Source organism: Rhincodon typus, chromosome 28 (assembly GCF_021869965.1).
Source record: "Rhincodon typus isolate 14 chromosome 28, sRhiTyp1.1, whole genome shotgun sequence".
Lineage (NCBI taxonomy): Eukaryota > Metazoa > Chordata > Chondrichthyes > Orectolobiformes > Rhincodontidae > Rhincodon > Rhincodon typus.
The window spans coordinates 16089741-16115511 of NC_063359.1; the positions used below are offsets into that span (position 1 = coordinate 16089741).

General features: G+C 39.6%; 1 pseudogene; it reads right to left on the minus strand.

The window, feature by feature from the left end:
* LOC125486342 overlaps positions 1-25771 on the minus strand; it is a 202959-nt pseudogene that overhangs the window by 106333 nt on the left and 70855 nt on the right.

Genomic DNA, 25771 nt, shown 5'->3' on the forward strand with positions numbered 1-25771 from the left:
TCAATGATGGCCTGAATAATAATATTTTGCAATCAGGTATCCTACTTGTAAATTTAATAAGCATATTTGTTTATTTGCAACAATGTACATGCAATGTATCCTGAAAATTATCCTGCCCAAACAGTCTTTCTTAGAAGCATTTCCTGTTTTGTCAGTCAAACAAACGCAATGTGAGAGATACTTTTTTCTGATCTCAATATTCCAAAAGTCCTTTCTTTCACACATTTAATAGTACACATTATACCAGTTAAAGTTGATTACTGTTCTAATCTGCAACTCAAGTTCACTGCTTAAAACACCCTCGATTTGATTTCTTCAACTCCTAGAGATTTGAATAAAAAGCTGTATCAAGTACAAATTCCGAAAAAAACTGCCTGAATGATGGATACTGCTCTGAAAATGTACTTAAGTGCACCATGCAAAACGTCTGAATTTGCTACTCATTAACATCAAAGCTAATCTTGCACTGAAAACCAGCACCTGGTGTCCAGTGCATATTTTTAAATTAATAAATAAAATCAAAATGAACATATTAGAGAAAGAAATTGGAGAAAGAAAATTGGAAATGAAATTCTTCTTTACTGAATAATGGGAGAACATACATGTCCCTATCTTATTAATGACAATGATGACAAAAATAGTTCAAAGGATTTACAGATTTGAAAGCAGTAGATTAAATATTGGAGATGGAGGGTGCAGGAGGAAATCTATCTGCAGGGTTTGCAACTAAATACTAATTTAATCTAATATTTAAATAACTTGGCTTGATTGAAGGTCATTAGAGAACAGCAAATAGCAAAAAGTATTAGGGTTGTAAGATGCACATTGACTTGGTGAACATATAATGCTATGAGATTATATATCAGTGTTTTTATAACCTTTTATGAGCTTATCAAGACATTATATTAGAATGTGAGCTTGATGGTAAGGCCAGCACTTGATACCCATCCCAAACTGCCCTTTAAAAAGTGATGGCAAATCACCCTCTTCAACTCTACAATCTCTGCCGAGGTTGGTAAACCCCATAGCGATGTTGAGGACGTAGTTCCAGAATTTTGATCTGGCGACAGTGAAGAGTGGCGATATGGTTCCAATTCAGGATGGGCTGTGGTGTGAAGGTAAATTGTAGGTTGTGACATGCTGATGTTCCTGCTAACTTAGTTCTTTTAAGTGATAGAGGTCAAGAATTTGGAAGACTCTGCTTTAGTAATGGTAGTGTTTGGGGCATTGATCAAGCAGACTGCCTTGCAGATGGTGGACAGTGTTAGTGGGGAGTCAGAAACTTGGTTACTTGACTCAGAAATCCTGAACTCTGTCCTGCTCCTGAAGATGTGGTACTTACATTAACAAAATAGGAAGTAGGAACAGGTGTACGCCACTTGGTCCTTTGAGCCTGCTCTACCATGACTGATCTTATTTAGCTTCTGGTTTAATGGTAATGCACAGGCTGTTGATGGTGTGGAATTCAGCCTCCTAATGTGGGTGAATACCAAGGAAGGATGCTTAGTTTCTCTCTTGTTGAAGTTGGTCATTCAACTTATGACTATTGAGACTTTTATGACTATTCATACACATAACTGCAACTTACTTTCACAATTATGGTTGCCAAGCTTAGGGGAAAAAAGGACATTATGACACTAGGTAAGCTTTGTACTACCTGGCAAATAGAAACATCATTTAAATGAAATACCTTGGGCTTCAAATTATAGTTTACTTGTACGTTATGTCCAAACACAGATAATCCATTCAACTGGAAGAATTGTAAAACAGCAACTGATTAATTCCAAAATTTTAGATATGACGAATGCTGACAAAGATTAGCTAAGAAATGTTACATTTACATCCCATGCATTAACAGTTGGTTGAAAATTGTCTGACATGCGTTTAAGAATATACACAAGAATTGAGGGAGTCTACTTGCTCCATCAAGCCTCATCCATCATTCAATGAGATCACAATCAATCTGCAGTTCACCTTCATATGCCCATCTTTGTCCCATTTTGGAGGGTGAAGGAGCAGATTGTATTTGTCGCTTTGTAATACTTTGTTGAAGAAAAAGCACTTTTCCCTCATGGAAACCAGTGTTTTGAAATGGAAAGGAAGTTCAGAGGAGCTGCAGTTGATAGCATTTTGGGACGACCTTATGTTAGAATTCATTAAGTGACAGGACAATTTTGAGTATTTACAAGGATAATGACTTGAAGGGAGATAATTGCAGTTTTAGTGAGATGTGATACAAATTGGAAAGCTCTATCAGAAATCTGACACAGACATGATGGACCAAATGGCATCCTTCTGTGCTGTATTTATCCAAGTGAATAGGTAAATATCCAAGTCCCTAAGGAGAGGTACTATTGAGTTTGCTTCCTCACTCTTTTAGGCATTTTAAATAAATTGTGGTAAGTGCCAATTATCTCTTTTTTTAAGCTTCAATTATACATTTCTCATAGTCATCCCTGCCTGCTGTAATCATCTGCAAAGTTATTCCTGAAAAATATGATTTTCCTATTTTTAGTCTAAGTGTGCAGCCAGTTGTATAAGATGGCATCTGACACTCCAGCACTACCAGCAAGATAACTCACCATATTCCACAGCACTTTAGGAGCTGACAGGCATGGCAGAGAGAAATGTCTCAAACAATTGTATTCAGAATCAAATGAAGCCAACAGCCAAAGTTTGTAACTTTTGGTTCTTAAATTCTATTGGTTGAGGCCTACTCTATGGTATCCAGCAGTAAGAAGGTAAGTGTCCGTTGTTTTCTTGTCATGGGCAGGGGGAGTGTGATAGGTAGGGATAGGAGAATGGCTTTCTGAAAGCAGCTCTGCATCCTTGCCTATGATTGCATCCAAATTGGTCCACTTGGAAGCAACCCTGCGCTGGGCAAGAAGGCCATCTTGGTTTTCCATTCAGGAAACATGCCACCTTCAACAATCACCAGGAAGGCAGATAATTGGGCTGGTTGAGATTGGAAATCTTTAAGTTTCCATCAGTTGATCACATAACGGCTCTGTGACTGCAATGAGATCAGCAAGCTGGACCTCATAGAATGAGCTCCCTGATTGGGGCTATTAATCTGTTCCAATCAGGGGGTCCTGGCTGACAGCTATAAACAGGAGTACAGAGGTTCTGTTCACTCTGGGAGTTGGCTCTGAGGGAACTGGTTCAGTGTCAAGTACTTTGCATGTGTAAGTAAAGGGTGACTTAGTGACAGATACCAGCCTGTCTGGAGTTATTTCAAGGGCCTTAGTCAGTGACTGGTCTTGAAAGTTCCCTGTGAACCATGTTGCCCAGAATCAATTGCTGAGGCAGCAAGAAGGGAATGAGTCTCTCTCCAGAACTAACCTGCTCAATTATTTCTCCTTCTCACCACCTCACACCATTTCCAGGGAGAGAAAGATTCTCTCCACAATCTTTAAATCTTGCCAGTTCCCCATTTTTGTTTGCATTTCTTCTAGCCCTTGCCCTTTAGGTTAATGATGAATGAAATTTTGATCATCCCAAAACCTCTCTTTGAACAGCAGATTTTCAAACAAAGGTCTTAAAAAGGCAGCCCTTTCAGAATGGCACGGGTTCAAGCCTTGCTCCAGGACTTACAGCATTTAAACTAGACTGGCCGTATTGAGTCAGCACTATATTTTCAACAGCATATCTTTTGAATGACTGCTTGGATAGATGTAATAACTCCCAAGGTGCAGTTCAAACCATATCAAGACCAATCACTGGTCATTTATCCCCCTAGCCTTTGCTGTGCACAAACTGGGTTATCCATTTTCCTACGTATCATCAGTGAGTACATCTCAGAAAGAATTTGTAGGTTGTAAGCTGTTTTGGGAAGCCTAAGGCCAGAAACGGCACTGTAGAGGTACAAGTTCTTTCAGCCTTTCTTTCAGCTCAAAGTTATAGAAGTGAATCATCAAACATATGGTGAGCTGGTGGCCCCACTCAACAGAAACTCACTTTCAGCACAGAAAGGAGTAAATAGGGCAGCATTTTTTCTTTAAAGGCAGTTTGCATCTCAACCATTTAAATCATTCATCTGCAACTCAACCTGAATCAAATCATTAAATATCACAGAAGAACATTCAGAACAATACTGTTTGTGCTGAAGTGGCAATTCTCAATGTGCAGAAGAGGAAAAACATAAATAATAAAACAAGATATTTATGCTTCTACCAACATTTATAATTGAACCCCATGATCTGATCAAGATTTTGCAGTGGAAAGGAAATTAACTGTGTTTTGTCTGGACCATAATCATGTGTGATTTGGATAAAGGTTATCTACAGTCGGTGTGCTATTCAATATTACATTCTTTCTACCTTCATACTGAACTTAAGATGTGAAGCCAGTTTTCCTAATCAATTTGAAGATTCACATCAAAATAAGCTACAACCAACCAAACTGTAAAATGTCAGCCAATGTTCCCCAGTGCTCTGTGCCATTTGTTTTCTGGTCACAGAAGCTGTTTGTGTCACACACCCTGCGCGGATATATATTCAGTCCTCTGTGCCATGCTGGCTTTACCATGGGCCTCATGAGAAATAATAACTTTTTTTAAAAATGCATGTTAATGTATTAGTAAGGAAAGTCTTCCAACCAAATGAAAGGCACAAAATAAATGAAGGAAGGCATTGGGGACAATGGGCTACAGAAAATACAGAGAGAAAGCAGAAGAAGCAAAGAGAATGGGGTCAGGCAATATTGTAAGAATTGCATGAAATGTTATGTATTTTCATTTTTTTGTGCAGTTGACATTTCATGCAAAATTGCACAACTTGGGCAGCAGGTTGCGAAATATTTGCTAAGTGGCGGAATGCTGTGCTCTCTATTAGATGTCTCATTGTACCAAAGTCATTAAGCATCCTGTTTATATTTCACGCACTGACACATATTGACATACTTATGGACATATTTGGCCACACTCTAAGAAAGCATGCAAAAAGCAAAAATGTAATCTCACTAAATCTTCACACATTTAATATGCACACAGAAAAGGACATTAAAAATATAGTTGAACAAAGGGTAGGATCCATCATAAACATTAAATCAAGATACAAAGCACTGTTTTGGGGTGGGGGTGGATATATCTGATTTCAACCAAGTCTGCAATTTCAAATGGCTAGGTGTGAACATATGGAAAATTTCAGGGCTGTTGCATTCTCCCTACAGAGGTAATACAATTGAATTCTTACCCTGTCTAACCAATTAGATTTGCTCCATTAGCACAAGAACGTTACTCCATTTTGCAAAAAGAAAATACAGCCATACATTTCAAAGGGAATGATTAACAGTGTGCTCTTCAGTCACCCTGTCACCCAGCCAAGTTCCGTGATTTATACCATCTGACATTAGCTGCAGCAGGTCTATTAGATTTAAGTGAGAAACATTCCGTACTATGCCAGAAATTAGATAAATCTCTTAGACATTGAACAACATTCAGCATCAATGGCCATCTATTTTTTTTCAGCAAAATTATTAATTATCAAGAGAAAAACATATCCTTGGGGTGGAGCTGCACAATACTATTTGATTTCTTCGCAAAATCCCTGTCCTACATTTGATTTGAATTTTAATCAGCGAGCCTAGAAAAGTGATTTCTAGAAACTTGATTTCAAGAGGATGTGTAATACAAAAACAAGAAAGGATTTGCCTGCAACTGGCTGCAGTTTTGCCAAACCAATATCTTCCATGTGAGCACAGAGCAAAGAGATAGATGCCAAGTTTTCCTGCTGTTGGCATTATTCAGAACCATAGTCTAACCAACTGAGTTAACTGGCTCCCATGCTAGTTGCTGTGGCAGGAAACAAAGACATGATATCTTCTAGTCCAATTTGAGCTATCCTACCTACTATAAAAACAAACACAAAAAAATCAATGTGATGTTCGATATTAACCTCAAATTACGAGCTTGTAGTTAGCCAGTATCACACCAAGTGTAAGCATGATCCCTCAGTTGCAAGGACAAGGTAATAATTTGTAATGACAGACAGAGGAACCAGGGTGATTCCATTTACTCAGTGGCTTCTGCTCATAACACATGGTGTGAACAGCTTAAGCTCTCAATCTCAATTCTAAAGCAACTGCTTCAGTTAAATCTTATTCAAAATGTGAGCCAGGAAAGAATTCTGTCAAAGAATCTTCTAAGAGATGGAAATATAGGAACCACTACCCCAGACTGCTCAAATGGTCATCAATTGGAATAAACAAGTAAACTTTTCTATTGGAAAACAATTAACCAGTAAGATCCTCGTGTAACTGGTATGTATGTGGGTACAGCTGAACTACAGGAGGAATGAAAACAACCTATAAGTGGAACTTGCAGTTGGTGATACTTGTTGCTGATCTCTAAGGAAGCTGCCTGTGGAGCGCGAGTACTGTTATGTTAATTTTGCCTTTCCTGAAGGCTGTTTACATCTGATGCCAAGTCAGTAGAAGTGGCCAATCACATTAAAGTATTCCAACAGACAGAAATTCAGAAGGAAAAACCCCCAATTCCTTTCACTTTTAATTTTACAGATAGCAAAATGAATGATCGGGACATAAATTTAGGATTAAAAGTAGATGAAGGGTAATAAACACACTTCTGAAAAAAATGGAAAGATGTAGATTATTTCATAATGTAAAAATGAGACATTCCACAAAACAAAATTACTCTTTTAGGCCAAGTGAGCCTGTGCAGCATCACTTATGATGTACATACATCCTTAACAAACGAACACGTCTTTCAACCAGATGTAATTTGCAACTTAAGTCTTAGAATGTAGAAATGCAAATTGTCATCAGTTCACTGATTTCTAATTGGTTGTAATCTGGGAGGAGCTCAGCACTGCATCTCTAGAGAAGAATAAAAATACTGACAAAAACGCTAGATTTCCACACTTTCTTAAAAATTTACTCATGAGATATGGGCATCACTGACTGGCCAGCATTTATTATGCATCCCTAGTTGCCCTTGAGTAGGTGGTGGTCAGCTGCCTTCTTGAACTGCTGTAGTTCATGTGCTGTAAGTTGACACACAATGCCCAAAAAGAGGGAATTCCAGGATTTCGACTCAATGACAGTGAAGGAACAATAGTATATTTCCAAGTCAGGATGCTGAGTGGTTTGGTGGGAAATTTACAGGTGGTGGTGTTCCAAGATATCTCCTGCCCTTGTCCTTCTCAATGGAAATGGTCATGGGTTTGGAAGGTGCTGTCTAAGGATCTTTGGTGAATTTCTGCAACTGAGCTCCAGTGGTGAAGGGCGTGGATGCATGTCAATCAAGCTGCTGCTTTGTCCTGGATGGTGTCAAGCTTCTTGAGTGTTATTGGAGCTGCATTCATTCAGGCAAGTGGGGAGTATTCCATTACGCTCCAACTTGTGCCTTATAGAATGTGGGCAGGCTTTGGGGAGTCAGGAGGTAATCACTCACCGCAGTATTCCTAGTCTCTCATAGAATCCCTACTGTGTGGAAGCAGGCCATTCAGTCCATCAAATCCGCACAAGTCCTTTGAAAAGCATGCCACTCAGATCCATCCACCTCCTTCCCCACCTACTCCTGTAACCCTGTATTTCCCACGGCTAATCCAACTAACCTGCACATCTTTGGACTGTGGCAGGAAATCAGAGCACCCGGAGGAAACCCACGTGGATGCTGGAAGAATGTGCAAACTCCACAAAGACAATCACCCGAGGGTGGGATTGAACAGGTGTCCATGGAGCAAGGCAACCTTCTTTGGTGGATTGATAGTCCTCATAAAGCATCAGAAGGCAGTTACATTCACCATGGAAAATTCCAAATTACCCAGACACACCTAAAGGAAATGGTGCGTTGTCAAATAGGTGACCCACACTCAAGACCTGGGAAACATCAACGTACAGAAACTGAAATCCATTTTGGCCACTGTTTTTGGCTTTTCCAAGGCAAAGTTTTGCACAGATTCTTGGCCACAGTACTTTACAGGAACCAGAATGAGGAAAGGAAAATCGATTGCCAAAGCTACAAGGGCACCCATTCCTCCAAGTCCCAAACCATCTGTGACTGAAGCAGAAATACATCTCTATACTTGCTCAGTATACAAAACCAAAATTCCAACTTTATGATCCTGTCTCCCTTCATCGCACGCAGCACTCAGAATGGGGATCAAATCATTAGGAATTAAAAGTGATCATAAAAAAAAAATCAGTGAATAGATATGGAAAAGGTGCTATTGGTGATGAAATGTCCCTTTATTTCCTCGAGAAAATCAACATTTTGATATTACAGAGTCATACAGCAAGGAAACAGAGCCTTTGGTCCAACTTGTCCATGCCGACCAGGATTCCTAAACTGAGTAGTGACATTTGCCTGCGTTTGGCCCGTAACCTTCTAAACCTTTCCTATTCACGTACCTGTTCAAATGTCTCTTAAAAGTTGTAATTGCTCCTGCCTCTACCACTTCCTCTGGCATTTTGTCCCGTATTTGCACCACCCTCTGTGTGAAAAAGTTGCCCCTCAGGTCACTTTTAAATCTTTCCCCTCTCACCTTAAACCTATGCTGTCTTGTTTTAGACTCCACTATCCTGGAGAAAATACCTTGGCAAATTCACATTATGTCTCTCACAATTTTATAAACCTTTATTAAGGTCACCCCTCAGCCTCCAGGGGTAGATGTCCCAGTCTATCCAGCCCCTTTATATAACTCAAACCGTCCTGTCTCGATTACGTCCTTGTAAATCTTTTCTGCACCTATTCCAGTTAAAGAACATCCTTCATACAGCAGGAAAACAGAATTATATGCAGTCTTCCAAAATTGGCCTCACCAATGTCTCGTACAGCTGCAACATGATGTCCCAACTCCTACACTCAATGCTCTAACCGATGAAGGCAAGGGTGCCAAACGCCTTCCTCACCACCCTGTCTACCTGTGAAGCCACTTTCAAGGAACTACGCACCTGCACCCCTAGGTCTCTCTGTTCAACAACATTTCCCAAGGCCCTACCATTAACTGTGTATGTGCTGCCCTGGTTTGCCTTACCAAATTGCAGCATATCACATTTACCTAAATTAAACTCCATCTGCCACTCATCAGCCCATTGGCCCAGCTGATCAAAGTCCTGTTGTACTCTGACATAATCTTGTTCACTGCCTATGATATCACCAATTTTGGTGTCATCTACAAACTTACTAACCGTGCCCTCTATATTCTCATAAAAATCATTTAAATAAATGACAAATAACAGTGGACCCAGCATGGATCCTTGTGGCATGCTGTTAGTCACAGGCCTCCAGTCTGAACATTAACCCTCTACTACCACCCTGTCTCCTACAGTCAAGCCAATTTTGTATCCAATTGGCTAGACCTTCCTGGATCCCACATGATCTAACCTTACTAACCAGTCTACCATGCGGAACCTTGTCAAAGTCCTTGCTCATGTCCATGTAGACGATCTCCGCCATTCTGCCTTCATCTGTCTTCTTGGTCATGTCTTCAAAAAACTCAATTAAGTTTATGAGACACAATTTTCCATGGACAAAGCCATGCTGACTCCATCATTAGTCCTTGCCTTTCCAAATGCATGTAAATCCTCTCCCTCAGATTCCCCTCCAAAAACACATCCACCACTGACGTGAGCCTCACCAGTCTATAGTTTCCTGGATTTTCTTTGCAGCCTTTCTTAAAGGAAAATACAACATTAGCCACCCTTCAGTCTTCTGGCACCTCACCCGTGGTTGGAGGTGATACCATTATCTCTGCTAGGGGCCCCACAATTTCGAGGATACACTTGATCATTTTAAAACCTCCAGCAGCTCCTCTTCTGTAATGTGGACTCTTTTCAAGACAACACTACTTCCCCAAGTTCCCTAGCTTCTAATACTGTCAAAATTGGACTTGGTCCAATGTATAACTTTACCATTTAGACAAGGCATATCTTTTTCCATAATTATTTTATAACTAATAGGATTATAGTCACTGGTGCCAAAGTGCTCCCCCACTAAAACCTCAATCTGAAGAGAAGGTTGAGTTTTGCTCCTTCTTTAGCAGGTACATCCACATATTGACAAAGAAAACTTTCTTGAACACACTTAACTAACTCTTCCTCATCCAAGCCGTTAACACTTTGGCAGTCCTAGTCTATGTTTGGAAAGTTAAAATCATTACAACCCTATTGTTTGTACAGATATCTGAGATTTCCATACATATTTGCTCCTCAATTTCCGACCGATTATTGGGGGCTTATATTTCAATCCCGACATGTTGAAATGTTTTTTGCGTATGTTATTATCTGGTTATATTCATACACAGGATGACATTGAATTTTTTGTTTGGCTTACTTGTGTTTGTTCCCCTTTCACCTTTTGATGTTGCACAATATAAATGAACTACATTACAGTTTACTGTAAAGGCTTTCTTTGAACAGAAATCTGCCCAGATAGCTTTGATTGCAAAAGTAGTTTCCTATGATTCACTCTTTCAAGTAAATGCAGTACAACAAAAGAACTACAATGCATCAAAAGAAAATGAGACACACACACTAACAGCTGTGGAGTATAATGCTTTTCACTTCGTAACAACTTAACCAAGTAACCCTAGGTTTGCACTTAAAAATATCGCAGCCACCTTAACGTTGCATCACACATATCATTATTCCCATTCCAAAGAACATAAGTATACAATTAAAAGCCACATAACATTAAAGTTTCAAAGATTACAGGAAACAGACATCCATTAAAGAAGATCAGTGCCATCTTAAATATGTATGTTTCAAAAGGAGCTGCATGAATGTCCAATTAAAGGGAACAGTTAGCAGAATCAATGGAGACACAGAACCTGATAGAGCAAGGCCGTGCACATGTTATAAATGGAACACAATGGTCTGAGGTCAGCAATCTAAGCTGTGTCTTTAAGTTGGTAGCCATGACGTGGAGATGCTGGTGTTGGATTGCGGGAGACAAAGTCAGAAGTCACACGACATCAGGTTACAGTCCACCAGGTTTATTTAAAATCACAAGCTTTCAGACTGCTGCTCCTTCATCAGGTGAAGTGACTTGACCTGTCAAAGGAGCAGTGCTCTGGAAGCTTGTCACCAGCGTTGCGTGACTTCTGACTGTGTTTAAATTGACATATTGGCTCTCGCACACAAACTATCTAGTTTAACAGAAAAATATTTTTTAACCTAAAAAGAAATGATGAGAATCCTTGAGGTTAGTCATTTCCTTAGCAAGAGGTACAAGTCAGGAAGAACACAATGATACAAATTGTAGCTGGCTAGTTGCAAGACCTGATGGGGCAAAATAGCATTTTCTTGTTGAACAACATCAAAGCCAATTCTTGAATGTCCTCGGAAACTGAATGATCATGTTTTCCACTGATGTACCATTCCCCTGTTATATTATCCTGATAACATTATTAGGTCATTGTACGGTTGTCATGTAACACAGCAACTAGAGAAGAAAAGATGGAATTATGTTTTAAAGAGCTGCAAAATAATTTACCCCCCACCATGAAATCTAATCAAAGGAAGCACAGCTCTTCATGACTTCCAGCACTAATTGTGCACAGTAGTTCCCTTGATTATTAAACACCAGCTGAAAGCTGCAGGTTGTGATGATAAAACATTGCATCTTGCTGACAGTTTTGATGTGATTCATGCTTACAAGTTCCATTTTGAATTTTATTCAATATGTTTAAATTAACAATTGAGAGTCAATACATCCTGTCTCTTATCTGTTGTAACAGATGAAGTGGCCTCCCCATCAAGCAAATAAGCTTCATTCGTGTTTTTATCCTCCACATTTCCTCTCTTCCTAGCCTGTACATCATTTTTTTCCATTTTTCATGTTTCTCAACTTCCTCTCCCACTCCAATTCCCGCTATTTCTTCTTGCACTATTGGAAGACAACTCCTTCGTCTCAAAATATTGCGACTACTCTAACTTTTCTCATGCATTGCAGCACAAGCTAAAGAGAAATTTGTTCTTGTTTTACTATTTTTACTACTCATTTTCCATTGCATGCATTAATGTAACTTACTAAGACAATGTTCTTGAGCAAACTTTCTTTCCCTTCAACTGGTGAATATTATGTTTTATTATGCATAAGCACCAGATATTTTTTGGCCCAAGAAGCCTTTTCCCATACCTTGCACTTGACCATTGGCAGCCTGTGTGACAGTGAGTGCAAGAGGGATCAACCTGATTCTGTGCTTATTCAAAGTGCGAACATGCAGATCACTGCAAAGAATCATTATATAGCAATCAGACTTAGAAAACGCGCCTGATTTTCTCTTTCCATTATATTCTAATGAGATGCAACTTACAGTGACCCTGAGCCATCACAGACACTGGCTGTGATGAGTTAATTCAACACCAGATGGAAAACAAAATCTGAGGCCTTCCTAATTTCTATGACTCAGCGATTTATTCGGGTGTGGTATTACCCTGATTGCCACTACTGCCCCATGCTGAGTTCTGCTGTCTCTCCAGCATCTAGTTCAGTTTAAGGGTTTTTTTTGAGGTAGTTCACTGGAATCGTTCTTCTTTATCTGTCCTTTGTCTTGAGCCTTACTAATGATCAGCAGTAAGGATTTCACCACCACAGAGTACCAACAGGGAGGCACTGTTCTTAGTCAACAAGATAGTTTGTTGCACGATAGCAGTAAGCACAGCTACATTAGTAGTCAGCTATAATCGCAAAGACTCTTGGGAGCTGTGCAGAATACATCTGTTATCAGTGCACTTGTTTGCAAAACTCACTATCTCCATCCGAAGACAGTTTCTGCTACCACCAGATCAGGTGGAGCTAAGCCAATTTCAACATTAACTGAACTACACTTATTTTGAAAATTCACAATATTGAAAATATTGTCACCTTTCTTTGGAGCAATGAGATCTGAAGTGTGAATTGATACAAGGCCATGACCGATGTAACACATCTATCCGGAAAGCTTATATTCCTCTTGTCTAGGTCGTACTTAGGTACAACAAAGTTTCGCAGCAAGACAGGTAGGTCATAAAGAGCATGCATTTATACAGCACCTTTATCATGGTGATGTGAGACACTAGAGTAGCACCCTGGAAATCAAACCGCACTATTCCTGGAGTCATCAACAGGTTAAAGACTTTATACAGTGCACAAAGTTCCCCAATTTACCTGACTTTCAGATCCAAATTTATAGAAAGCACAGACCAGGTTTCTGTACTGAACAAGAATCATTATTCCTTACAAGTGATTAGACTCTAGCCTAAGGTAAGCAATTATGAACTGTCAGCATATAATACTACAAATTAAAAGTCTGATTCTCTTTATAAACTCTTCCTTGCACACGCACACACACACATACATATAAAGACACAGACACATTAAAATAAGTTATGGACAGAGGGGAAAATGACTGGAAAGACAGTTTAATAGCCATTGTTCCCAGGCAGTATTGTTGAGATGATCCTTATGATTTTTCTGCCGCCCAGTGCATTGTTTTTCCAGATGCTTCTGTTAGTTGGTAAGAGATACAAGGTGCCTGGTTCCTTTACAAATGATCTCTGACTTAACAGTAAAAGTCACAGCTTATAACCAAGTGGTAGTTGTAGGGGATTCTATAACTGGGGGGATAGATAGTATCCTTTTTAAGCAGGATTGAGAGTCTCGCATGGTGTGTTGCCTGCCCGGTGCCAGGGTAAGGGATATCTCTGACCGGCCTGAAAGGATATTGGAGCAGGAGGGGGAGGATCCAGTTGTTGTGGTCCACACCGGAACAAACAACATAGGCAAGACTAAGAAAGAGGACCTGTTCAGAGATTACCAGGAGCTAGGAACCAAATTAAAGAACAGGTCCTTAAGAGTTCTAATCTCCGGATTACTGCCCGAGCCATGTGCTAATTGGCATATGGACACGAGAATAAGGGAAGTAAACACGTGGCTAAAAGAGTGGTGCGGGAAAGAGGGGTTCCTTTTCGTGGGGCACTGGCATCAGTATTGGAACAGGAGGGATCTGTACAGTTGGGACGGCCTCCACCTGAATCGAGCTGGGACCAATGTTCTAGCGAAAAAGGTAAATAGGCTGATCAACAGGACTTTAAGCTAGAAATTGGGGTGAAGAGAATGGTGAAACTTGCCCCAGTGGGAAACAAAGCAGCAGGTTAACCTCTGTATTGGTGGATTCAACTATGTGGAAAAATATGAAAGAAATGACAGGGACGGAGAACTCAGGAGCGGTTACTAAAGTCTCCAGCACAGACACAAATAGGACAGAGTGTTTGGAAAGGGCTAGCAATCAAACACTGGAAAAACGAATGATAATGAGAAGAGGGATGGTTAATGCAGGACTGAAGGTATTATATCTGAATGCGCACAGTATAAGGAATAAGGTAAATGAGCTTGTGGCGCAGATCGAAATTGGCAGGAATGGTGTGGTAGGCATCACAGAGATGTAGCTGCAGGGGGATCGGGTTTGGGAACTGAATATCCAAGGATGTACATCCTATCGAAAAGATAGGCAGGTGGGCCGAGGGGGTGGGGTTGCCTTATTATTAAGAAATTAAATTAAATCAATAGGAAGAAACGAAGTAGAGTCAGATGGTTTAGAATCTGTGTGGGTAGAGTTGAGGAATCACAAAGGTAAAAAAAAAACATAGTTGGAGTTATGTACAGGCTTCCAAGCAGTAGTCAAGAGCTGGGGCGCAAGATACACCAGGAGATAGAAAGGGTGTGTAAGAAAGGCAAAGTTACAGTGATCATGGGGGATTTCAATATGCAGGTGGACTGGGAAAATCAGGTTGGTAGCGGATTGCAAGAAAAGGAATTTGTGGAATGTCTACGAGATGGCTTTTTGGAGCAGCTCGTGGTTGAGCCCACTAGGGAACAGGCAATACTGGATTTAGTGTTGTGCAATGAGGCAGACTTGATAAGGAAGCTTAAGGTAAAGGAACCCTTAGGAGGCAGTGATCATAAGATGAGAGAATTTACTCTGCAATTTGAGAGGGAGAAGATAGAATCAGAGGTAACGGTATTACAGCTGAATAAAGGCGACTACAGAGGTATGAAGGAGGAGCTGGGCAGAATTAACTGAAAGAGGAGCCTAGCAGGAAAGACAGTGGAACAGCAATGGCAGGTGTTTCTGGGAGTAATACAGGAGACACAGCAAAAATTCATCCCTACGAAAAAGAAGCATGGTACAGGGAGGATGAGGCAACCGTGGCTGACTAAGGAAGTCAGGGATAGCATAAAAGCAAAAGAGAAAGCATATAATGTGGAGAAGGGACATTATATGGGGCAGAGGAAACCAGAGGACTGGGAAACCAGTGGACTGGGAAGCTTACAAAGACCAACAGAGGGCAACAAAGAAAGAAATAAGAAGGGAGAAGATTAAATACGAGGGTAAGCTAACTAGTAATATAACTGAAGACTGTAAGAGTTTCTTTGGGTATATAAAGAGCAAAAGAGAGGCAAAAGTGGACACTGGACCACTGGAAAATGACAGTGCAGAGATAGTAGTGGGGAACAAGGAAATGGCTGAGGAACTGAATTACTTCGCGTCAGTCTTCACAGTGGAAGACACGAGCAATCTCCAAAAAATTCAAGAGAGTCAGGGGGCAGAGCTGAGTATGGTGGCCATCACCAAGGAAAAGGTGCTAGTAAAACTGATTGGCCTGAAGGTGGACAAATCACCTGGAACAGATGGACTACACCCCAGAGTTCTAAAGGAGATAGCTGAAGAGATAGTAGAAGTGTTAGTGGTGATCTTTCAGGAACTGCTAGAGTCAGGGAGGGTCCCAGAGGACTGGAAAATCGCTAATGTGACAATCGCTAATGTTTAAAAAGGGAGTAAGGCGAAAGATGGAAAATTACAGGCCGATTAGCTTAACCTCGGTCGTGGGTAAGATTTTGGAGTTCATTGTAAAGGATGAGATTTCTGAATATTTGGAAGTGTATGGTAAAATAGTGCAAAGTCAGCATGGTTTTATCAAGGGGAGGTCATGCCTGACAAATCTGCTAGAATTCTTTGAGGAAGTAACGAGCAGGGTAGACCAAGGAGAGCCAATGGATGTTATCTACCTGGACTTCAAGAAATGCTGCACAGGAGGCTGTTGAGTAAGATAAGGGCCCATGGTGTTAGAGGCAAGGCGCTAGCATGGATAGAAGATTGGCTGTCTGGCAGAAAGCAGAGAGTGGGGATAAAATGGTCTTTCTCAGGATGGTAGCTGGTGACAAGTGGTTTTCCGTAAGGGTCAGTGTTGGGACCACAACTTTACACTTTATACGTTAATGATCTAGATGAAGGAACTGAGGGCATTCTGGTTAAGTTTGTAGATGACACAAAGATAGGTAGAGGGACAGGTAGTATTGAGGAGGTGGGGAGGCTGAAGAAGGCTTTGGACAGGTTAGGAGAGTGGGCAAAGAAGTGGCAGATGGAGTACAACATGGGAAAGTGTGAGGTCATGCACTTTGGTAAAAAGGATAAAAGCATGGACTATTTTCTAAATGGGGAGAAAATTCAGAAGTCTGAAGTGCAAAAAGACTTGGGAGTTCTAGTCCAGGATTCTCTTAAGGTAAACTTGCAGGTTGAGTTAGTAGTCAGGAAGGCAAATGCAATGTTGGCTATTATTTTGAGAGGACTTGAATATAAAAACAGGAATGTACTACTGAGGCTTTATAAGGCTCTGGTGAGGCCACATTTGGAGTATTGTGTGCAGTTTTGGGCCCCATATCTCAGGGAGGATGTACTGGCCCTGGAGTGGATTCAGAGGAGGTTCACGAGAATGGTCCCAGGAATGGAAAGCTTAACATATGAGGAACGTTTGAGGACTCTGGGACTATACTCATTGGAGTTTAGAAGGATGAGGGGGAATTTAATTGAAACTTACAGAATACTGAATGGCCTGGACAGAGTGGATGTTGGGAAGATGTTTTCATTTGTAGGAGAGACTAGGACCTAAGGCCACAGCCTTAGAGTAAAGGGAAGACCTTTTAGAACGGAGATAAGGAGAAACGTCTTCAGCCAGAGAGTGGTGAATCTATGGAATTCACTGCCACAGAAGGCTGTGGAGGCCAGGTCATTGAGTACATTTAAGACTGAGATAGATAGGTTCTTGATTATCAAGGGGATCAAGGGTTACGAGAGAATGAGGTTGAGGAACTTATCAGTCATGAGTGAATGCAGAGCAGACTCGATAAGCCGAATGGCCTAATTTCTGCTCCTATGTCTTATGGTCTTATGGTCTTATAACAACAGTTTCATGAAAGATACATTGGTTTTCTGCAGGTTTACAGTGAATTTTGACTACAGGGAACAGAGAGACCATTCCTGAGCTGGGGAAAAACTGAACACTTCTCTCCCTCTGTATCTTGTCCCTGGTCCAAGATGTTCAGTTACCTGAGAATTAATCACACAGTTGTTGCCAGGCAAATAGATTTTTATAATTGATAACTGATCATTAGTCCATAGACTAAACACACTCTTGTTGCCAGCTTCATCTGCACACCACCTTCAGCTCCAAATCATCTGCAACTCAAATTCAATTACTGCTTATTCAAACAATTGTTTACACAACACCTATCATAGGTGTCAGGTTACTTGCTTCCAAAAACTGCAGCCTCCTTTCCACATTGGTTTCTAAACAGTTCTTTCTCATTTCAGTCTTTTAAAAATACCAAATAAAAAGCCATATCCTTATAAAGGCAAAATATCCCATGGTACTTTATGTATGACTATAGACTAAAGGAAAGGTGACTATTTCAACAGTTAAAGAGGTTGGTTTCAAGGAGGATTTTAAAAAGAAAAGGGAAGTGGACAAAGAGGTTTAGATGGGGAATTCTGGGACAGCGTTTGGCCTGTTCAACAGAATGCATGGCTGCCCAAATAAGTCAAAGGGAGTGGGAGATACATAACAGGCCAAAGTCAAAGGAATACACAGAAATCAAAGGGTCACAGGGCCGAGGCAGATTAGTGGTGTGGATGGATAAGGGCACAGACAGATTTAAGCAAGAGGATGAACATTTTAAACTTTAGGTAGTAAGCAACTGAGAGTCAATATAGGCTAACAGTGAATGAGCAGGACTTAATGAGAAATTAACCAATGGCAGAACAGCCTTGCATTAGATAATTCATGGATGGAGGAGATGGCAGCCTGATCAGAAGAGCACTAAGTTATTTCAGTCTGAAAGTAACAACAACATGGATATTGGTTTCACCAGCAGATGGGCTAAGGAAGAGGTGCAGACAACCAATGTTATGGAGGTAATGAATACAACATGGAGTCAATATACACATCTGGGACCAAATAGAACATCGGGATTTTGAATGGTCTAACTTGAAATAGTCGTCAGTGAGGAGGATGGAATTGTGATAAAGGTATGGAGTTTGTGACAGGGATCAAAGCTATGGCCTGGGTTTTGCAATGAGCAGTGATGGAATGGCTTTCGTGATTCAGTTGCTTACTGAAAGGAAGACTTGTATTTGTATAGTATATCTGTCAAAATCTATAAATTACCTTATAATACATGAAATTCATTTGAAATGTAGTAACGTTTGTAACGTAGGGAGAGCAATAACTAATTGATGTACACAACTATCCCACAACGAGCAATATGATAATAATATTGCATTGTTTTTTTCTGATGGTGGTTCAGGAATATTGGTAAAGATTGGTAAGGACACAAGGGTGAACTGCAATGTTCTGCTTCAAATAGTGCCTTGGGACCATTTTGCATTCACCTGAGCAGGCAGATGGGGCTCTATTTAAAATTTAGGCTGAAAGGCAGCACAACTAATTTGGTGCAGCACTCCCTCAATATTTCACTGAAGATTCAGCCTTGATTTTTGGGCCCAAAACTTAGAATGGGATTTGAACCTGGAAGTAGCAAGTGCTACCATGGAGCCACTGGTGGAGACCCAGTCAATCGGTATCTGTTTGAATTCAACACTATTTACAGGGGATGTGAGGCATCTCAGCGTAAGCAACAAGAAGGTTTTTCAAACAGCTGAAGCCTCCTCGCTGAGAACATACTGCAAAGAACATCATGCAAATAACAGAAAGCATTACATTTAAATATTTGACAAAAAGTAAAACAAAACTTGGAAAATGCACATGGATTGAAGGAAAGACCGAAAGAACAAAAAAAGTTTTTTTTCAAATCTGCAATAATAATTTTCTTCTGAAGGAATGAGACTTAACACTAATTTTTTTTAGCACCAGACAGACTAATCAGTAATAATTATCACTACCCCATTGAAAACTCAGTTGCTCTTGATCATTCAAAGACAGTCTTTCCCATCTGTTTTCACTGTGGAAACAGTGGGTAATTACCTTAGGTTCTCATCATTACAGTGATTTCTGTCCTGATTCCTGGAAGTGCAGTCTGTGCAGGAACAGCGTCTTATTAACAGAAACTTCCAGATATCCATGTTTGAGTCTGCACATATGCAGATGTCAAAGACCAACGTGTACACTTGCAACTTTACTGCAGAACAAAATCTCGCCCAATGGTTTTGGCCTGTACAATATATTTCTCACTGAAATTGTGTCCAATCAGGACTGTTGGTCAAATGAGCAGACAATACATAGTTGAGTGAGGTGGTAGAGAGCTAGAACTGAGTATCATCAGTGTAGTGTGACCGAGCCAGTGCACTCAGATGATGTTGCTAAAAGAAACCAAAAGTTGATCCCTGGGGATCCCAGAAGTAAGAAGAACGTATGTCAGATGTAACAAGTCTGGAGAAAGAAGACATTGCTTGAGATATTTTAGCTATAATTGAATCATAAGAAAGTGGGATGTGTAACTGAGCTGTGGCAACGGAGTGGGAACACTGTAAAAGGATGGTATCAAATGCTGCAGATAGCTCAAGAAGGACTGGGCGCGATGTTGCACTATATTGTCATAATTGCACAGGATAACCTGGGCCATGTGACTATTTTGGCAAGTTCAGAAAATTGGTTCAAGAAATTCAAACAAGAAAACATGAGACTTTGAGAAGCAACAGCTGGTTCAAGGCTTTTTCAATTAAAAAATTCAATAGCATTAAAATACAATCAACTTTATGCATTAGTTATAATCACTTGCAACAAATTAGTCACTCATATTTTAAGCAAGAAAGATTGAAAGTGGTTGGCAGTGTAGCGATGCTGTATTAGTATACGTATAGGATCTTCAATGCCATTAAGTGAGTGATTGTTATTAGACAGGGACAATGATGGTAATGCAAAATATCCCTTCATGTCTGAAGTGTGCTTTAGAACCTGTAAATGTTACAGCTCTCAGCCACAGAAGTAAGTCATTTAAAATTATTTAATAAAATAAAACATGCTTTGAACTTTCCCACAACAGAAATGTGAAGACCTGACAGCACGAGCATCACACAGATACTTCCACATTGAGTAAAAACTAGTTTATTTTTGCTTCTGGAAAATATTCCACTGCATGCGGCAGACTAGAAGGTGTCCTGGAGATGGCCAGTTGCTCAAAAGCATATTAACAAATCTTGCAGCTTTGGCAAAATAAATTAGCAGCTAGTTCTTCAAATTGACCTGCACCAATGGATTGACAGTTTTACCATGGGAAAAAACATCCTAATTGCTTATAACTGATCATCACAACACTCATCTTAGTTTGTATTGATGTTGTGGTGCTCACTTCAACTGAAGCAACAAGGAACCATTAACGAGTGTGTGATACTTCAACTTCAGTTTTAAATTCTTTCCAATGGATGAGGAGAGCATTTGATTATACAAAGTGATAATAACAATGAATATCAGCTCAGTACAGAAAGTTAATTCACTTTGGAATCATTTCCATATGTGCTGTTCTCCACACTGCCTTGAATACAGAAAGCTGTCGGCCATTTTTAGACTGTTGTTTCTTTGCAAGTCTCAGTTCCAGTTAACTATCCCAATGGTTCAATTTCATAGAAACACATGGCATTTGCAAGACCAGTCTAATAACCACTCCCCATCGAGTTGCGCTACAAGGCATTTAAATATCAATAAAGGCCCAAATTGTCTAATTGAATACCACAATCATAAGATAGAATCACAACCTGAAAACTGTTTCAATGAAGACTTTCTTGAATCTGTTGGCTTAAAAGGATTCTGAAAAAGTCACACTGAACTTAAAACATAAACTATTTGTCTCAACACAGAAACTGCCAGTTTCTCTGGTACTTTCGCTTTTTATTGTGACCTAAGGGGAAAACTGATCGGGATTTCATTCTTATTTTTCTTTTCAGCAATCCCTACTGGAAAACAAATTACTAGATATGATAAAAATCAGAAGTAAAAACAGATACTGGATGCGCACCTCATGCCTCATATATGCACCACACACACAAGGAAGAATTCTGGCATTTAAAGGGGAATCAAACAATTGTACATACATATTTTACAAATTCCTGGGCATATCTCAAGTCAGCTGAGACATTTCAAAATTTCACCATGAATCTCACTTGAGAAAACACTTTACTTAAAAATGTGCAAATTGAGCCCATAGGCCTTAGATAAAAAATGGCTATGCCCCGTAGCTTTCACATTAAAAAGAGGTTGGTTCTTGCACTGGATTAATGTTTTGTCAATTCAATAAATATATGAACTCTTACTTTAAAAAAAACCCGCTCAAGGGCATTACCTCATGAGAAAGGCTCATCTCATTTTATTTGAAGAAAAAGTAATTTTTGGCAGTATTCACTGCCAATGCATTAGCAAAACACAAGCTATAATGACTGAGATCATCAGAGATGGAGATCACCAAAGCTTTAGAAGGATTACAACATAGCAGCCAAGTCCAGCCTAAAACATTACAGAATTTTAACTTCAAGTTATCTCCAGTAGAAAGAAAGTTTTTATGATCTTTAACCTCAGTTTAAAAGTGTGGAAGTCCAGTCTCATCAATAAAAATGGCGATGCTGTAAAATCAAAATAATGAGTGAGGTAAGCTTCCACCAATCATGCTATTTTGAGGAAGTTCGTCAAATTAAGCTTTTTGCGTTTTCAGCATAAAAGCATGGTCAAAAATGTTTTACATATTAAAAATTATTGACTTCACTAAGAATCTATATAGAATAATATGTAAATAGTGCAGTTATTTGTTCCTCAGATTTCCGACAGTGTGGAGACAGGCCTTTTGGCCCAACAAGTCCATACTGACCCTCATAGCATCCCACACAGACCCATCCCCCTATAACCCACCCTAACCTACATGTCCCTGAACACTATGGGCAATTTAGCATGGCCAATCCACCTAGCCTGCACATCATTGGGCTGTGGGAGGAAACTGGAGAACCCAGAGGAAACCCACGCAGACACAGGAAGAATGTCCAAACTCCACACAGACAGTCGCCCGAGGTTGGAATTGAACCCGGGTCCCTGGCGCTGTGAGGCAGCAGTGCTAACCACTGAGCCATCATGCCACCCCTAAATTATTTGTTTAAAAATCAGCCGATCTGTCACTTCAATTAAATATGTTTTTTTTCCTCTGATGAATGTTTTAAAATCTTAAACACTTAAATATGTCAAAAAATATTATTTAGTAACAGAAAACAGTTTTGTTCAATTGCATTGCCCAATTCTGCTGATCCATGAAAGATCCTGACACAGGAGACCCACCTCGATACAAATAGCCCTATCACATGCAATCTTTGCTCTGAGAGGCAGGATGCAGAATCTAGTCAAGTCCACCAGCACTGGAAACAGAACTGTGGTAGATACAAAGATGAGAGTGCACTGGGGTGACTGATTAGAACCCTTACCTCAGGTATATGGAACGTGAGCCCTCTAGCCCTTGCCTTACTCACAATTTCACACCCAAAAACTCCCAAACCCCCTCCATTCCTACTTATACTCCCATTCACACTTATGCCCCTGCTTACTCTCCTCGTCATCTCTGTGCCAATTCATAAACCCTATATACCTACATATCCACTTACCCAGCATCCACTATGACCTCAGGAGCCATGTGAAGATAAAAATAAGGGACTTCTAACTATCTAATGGATTCACACAGAAAAACTCTCATTCATGAAATCCATTCAAAGATTTTAAATCTCAAGTATCAATTTACTATGGAAACAAACAGACTTCTATTTAGAAACCATATCAAAGCTAGACCATTAATGACCTTTTTGAACTGTCAATCAAAACGTAAACTCAGCCATACTGCGGACACAAGTGAAACTGCAGGCGGATGATTATAGTCTTGTCTAAGCTAAATCAGATGGTACACTGAACAAATCATTTTAGCACTTACTTTTCTTGTTAACTTTCACAGACAGCTGCACCATTTTTTTCACTTTTAAAGGGCTGGGGATATAAATAGTTTCAGCTAATTACCATTAAACTGACCTTATCCGGACTCCATGAGCACTTACATCTAATCCTAAATTTGTAAGTACCACACAATGATTTAATGCCCATGCAATATGAAAACGGGGTCTGTTTGAACTCAGCCTTTACTTTAAGCGGCTTTGCTGAGTTCAGGTATCCCACTGTGAGATTCTTACCCCTAGCAAAAATGGGATCGTTGTGGTCAGGTCTTCTGTATTCAGGATGCATCCACCATTTTTAGAAATCTCCAGTGTTAACCCAACTTCATGAATATCTAACCTAATTTTGTGAACATGTAAATGAGTTGGGAGTAAAATTGAGTATTAAGTCTACTTCAAAGAACCAATGGATTTTCAAGCACTATATTGCTACCATGCCCGAAGTATCTGTGTTAGGGCAAAGTAATAGGGCTTTTTTCTGATTCTTAATGTAACTTGCCTTTCAAACCCTTGTTCTCCAACTTAATGTGTTTCAGGGAAAGAAAAAACACTTTTTATTTACAAGTCTTAACTGTGGAAGGAGTAAGCCAAAAAATACTCAAACAGGAAAATATAATCTTAAGTATCATGCATCAAATGGTGACTAAAAACTATTTAAACTGTAACACTGGCTTCATGCGAGTCCTCTGTCTCAAAACAACTGAATATAAGTCAAAAGAAGTCATGATTAGATATAGTATATATTGAGATCAAAAGCACTTCAAATACTCCCACCGGTTCTGATTGTTGACAATAAAGGAAGATATTCAGGTCCGGAAGGCAATGTAGAGAAAAATTATGGGTCTAGTGTCTAATGCTGGAAGCCCATGTCATGAGACTTTTCAACTTTGAAAGTAAGCATCTGAGAAGATGCAATCAACATCTTATCAAAGATAAATGTAGAAAACTACTTCAAACTAATTCAAGAAACAACAAGGCAACACTTATTCCAAATAGCAAAGAACAAATTTAGGATGAATATCAGGATGTTGTTCTTTACACAAAATGAGCAAAACATAGAATGGACTCATAGATGAACAGGAAAAGCACAACCTCAACAACCAGTTATATATCCCAAGAACTTGGAGATCATGTGGATGAATATTGTCCTTTCATCATTGTCTTGTAATTTTATGAATCAGATTTTATTTCATTTTCATGGAACTAATGTGTCACTGACAGGGCCTGCATTTTTGACCAAGCCTCACTGAGTTGAGTGATGTTTTAGGCTATTTCAGAGGGCAGTTAAGAATCAAACATATTTACATGGAGCTGTAGATTTCCACATTGGTGAAGCAGTTGTGTTTTTACAGAAAGTAACAGCTTATGGTCATCATTACTTAAAGTGACTTTCTATTCCAGATTTCTTAATTGAATTCAAATTCCACCAGCTGCCATTGTGGGATTTGAATCCATGTCCCTAGGGTATAATCCAGTCCACTACTACTACACCTCTGACTCCCTTTAGAAATATATGGATTTAACAAAAAATCTATTGAAATTCATTTTGTATTCATTCATGGGATGCAGGTGTTGCTGACTGGGCCATCATTAATTCCATTCCTGGCTGCCATGAAAAGTTGGTGTTAAGCTGCCTTCTTGAACCACTCCATATGCTGTAGGTAGAACCACTTGCTGTTAGGGAGGATGTTCCAGGATTTTGACCCAGTGAATTCACTTCAAATGTTTTAACCATGTTGTTATTCACTGCATTAGATGCCTGAAAATCTATAAACTGATGTATATTAATGAAAACTTTATTCCTTAATCCTATCACACTGTAGATTTCAGTTAATTAGACTAGTGTTCACCAGTGCGGTCTGAATTCCTACGTGACAGATGGTCTGCAGTAAGAACAGACATGAGTTCCACAGCCTTGTGTTATAGCAATATAATCTAGAAATCAGCATAAATATCAGCAATAACTTTGGCTAAGAGAAAGGAGCAATGATAATAACAATAATTTATTACACTTGATCCAAATTAAAATGCCACATATCTGCAGAGCCACGAGGCTGCCCTCTACAGCTTAGATATTAATTACACTGAACAAATTTCTATTGCAGTTGGAAAAACTGCACCAATACAGAAAACAAGCTGAAATTATCAGCTAAGGTATCTTAAATCATTCATTAAGATACATTAATATTTCCTTCAACGAACATGCAAGTATGTAACAACATCTCCTATTCCGGCATAAAAGATTTGAAAAAAGCACTGCTGAACATAAAATGTAATGCTTCAATATCCTATTCACCGTTCCTTTGTGTATATGTCTGTTTGCCTATAGAATTTCAGCAAGGATAGGATAGTCTCTGAGGTGATGCCTTTGCAGGTGACTAGACTAAAGTGACTGCATCACTATATGTAACAACATTCAATATGGATTCAAAATAAATATTTATTATTTTATTATAACTAGCAATCAAAGACATTTTTCTCAGCCTCGGCACCTTCAACGTAGGACTCTCTCGTTGTGCATAAATGCTTTCCCTGATTATAGCTATCAAGTTAACAGACCAGTA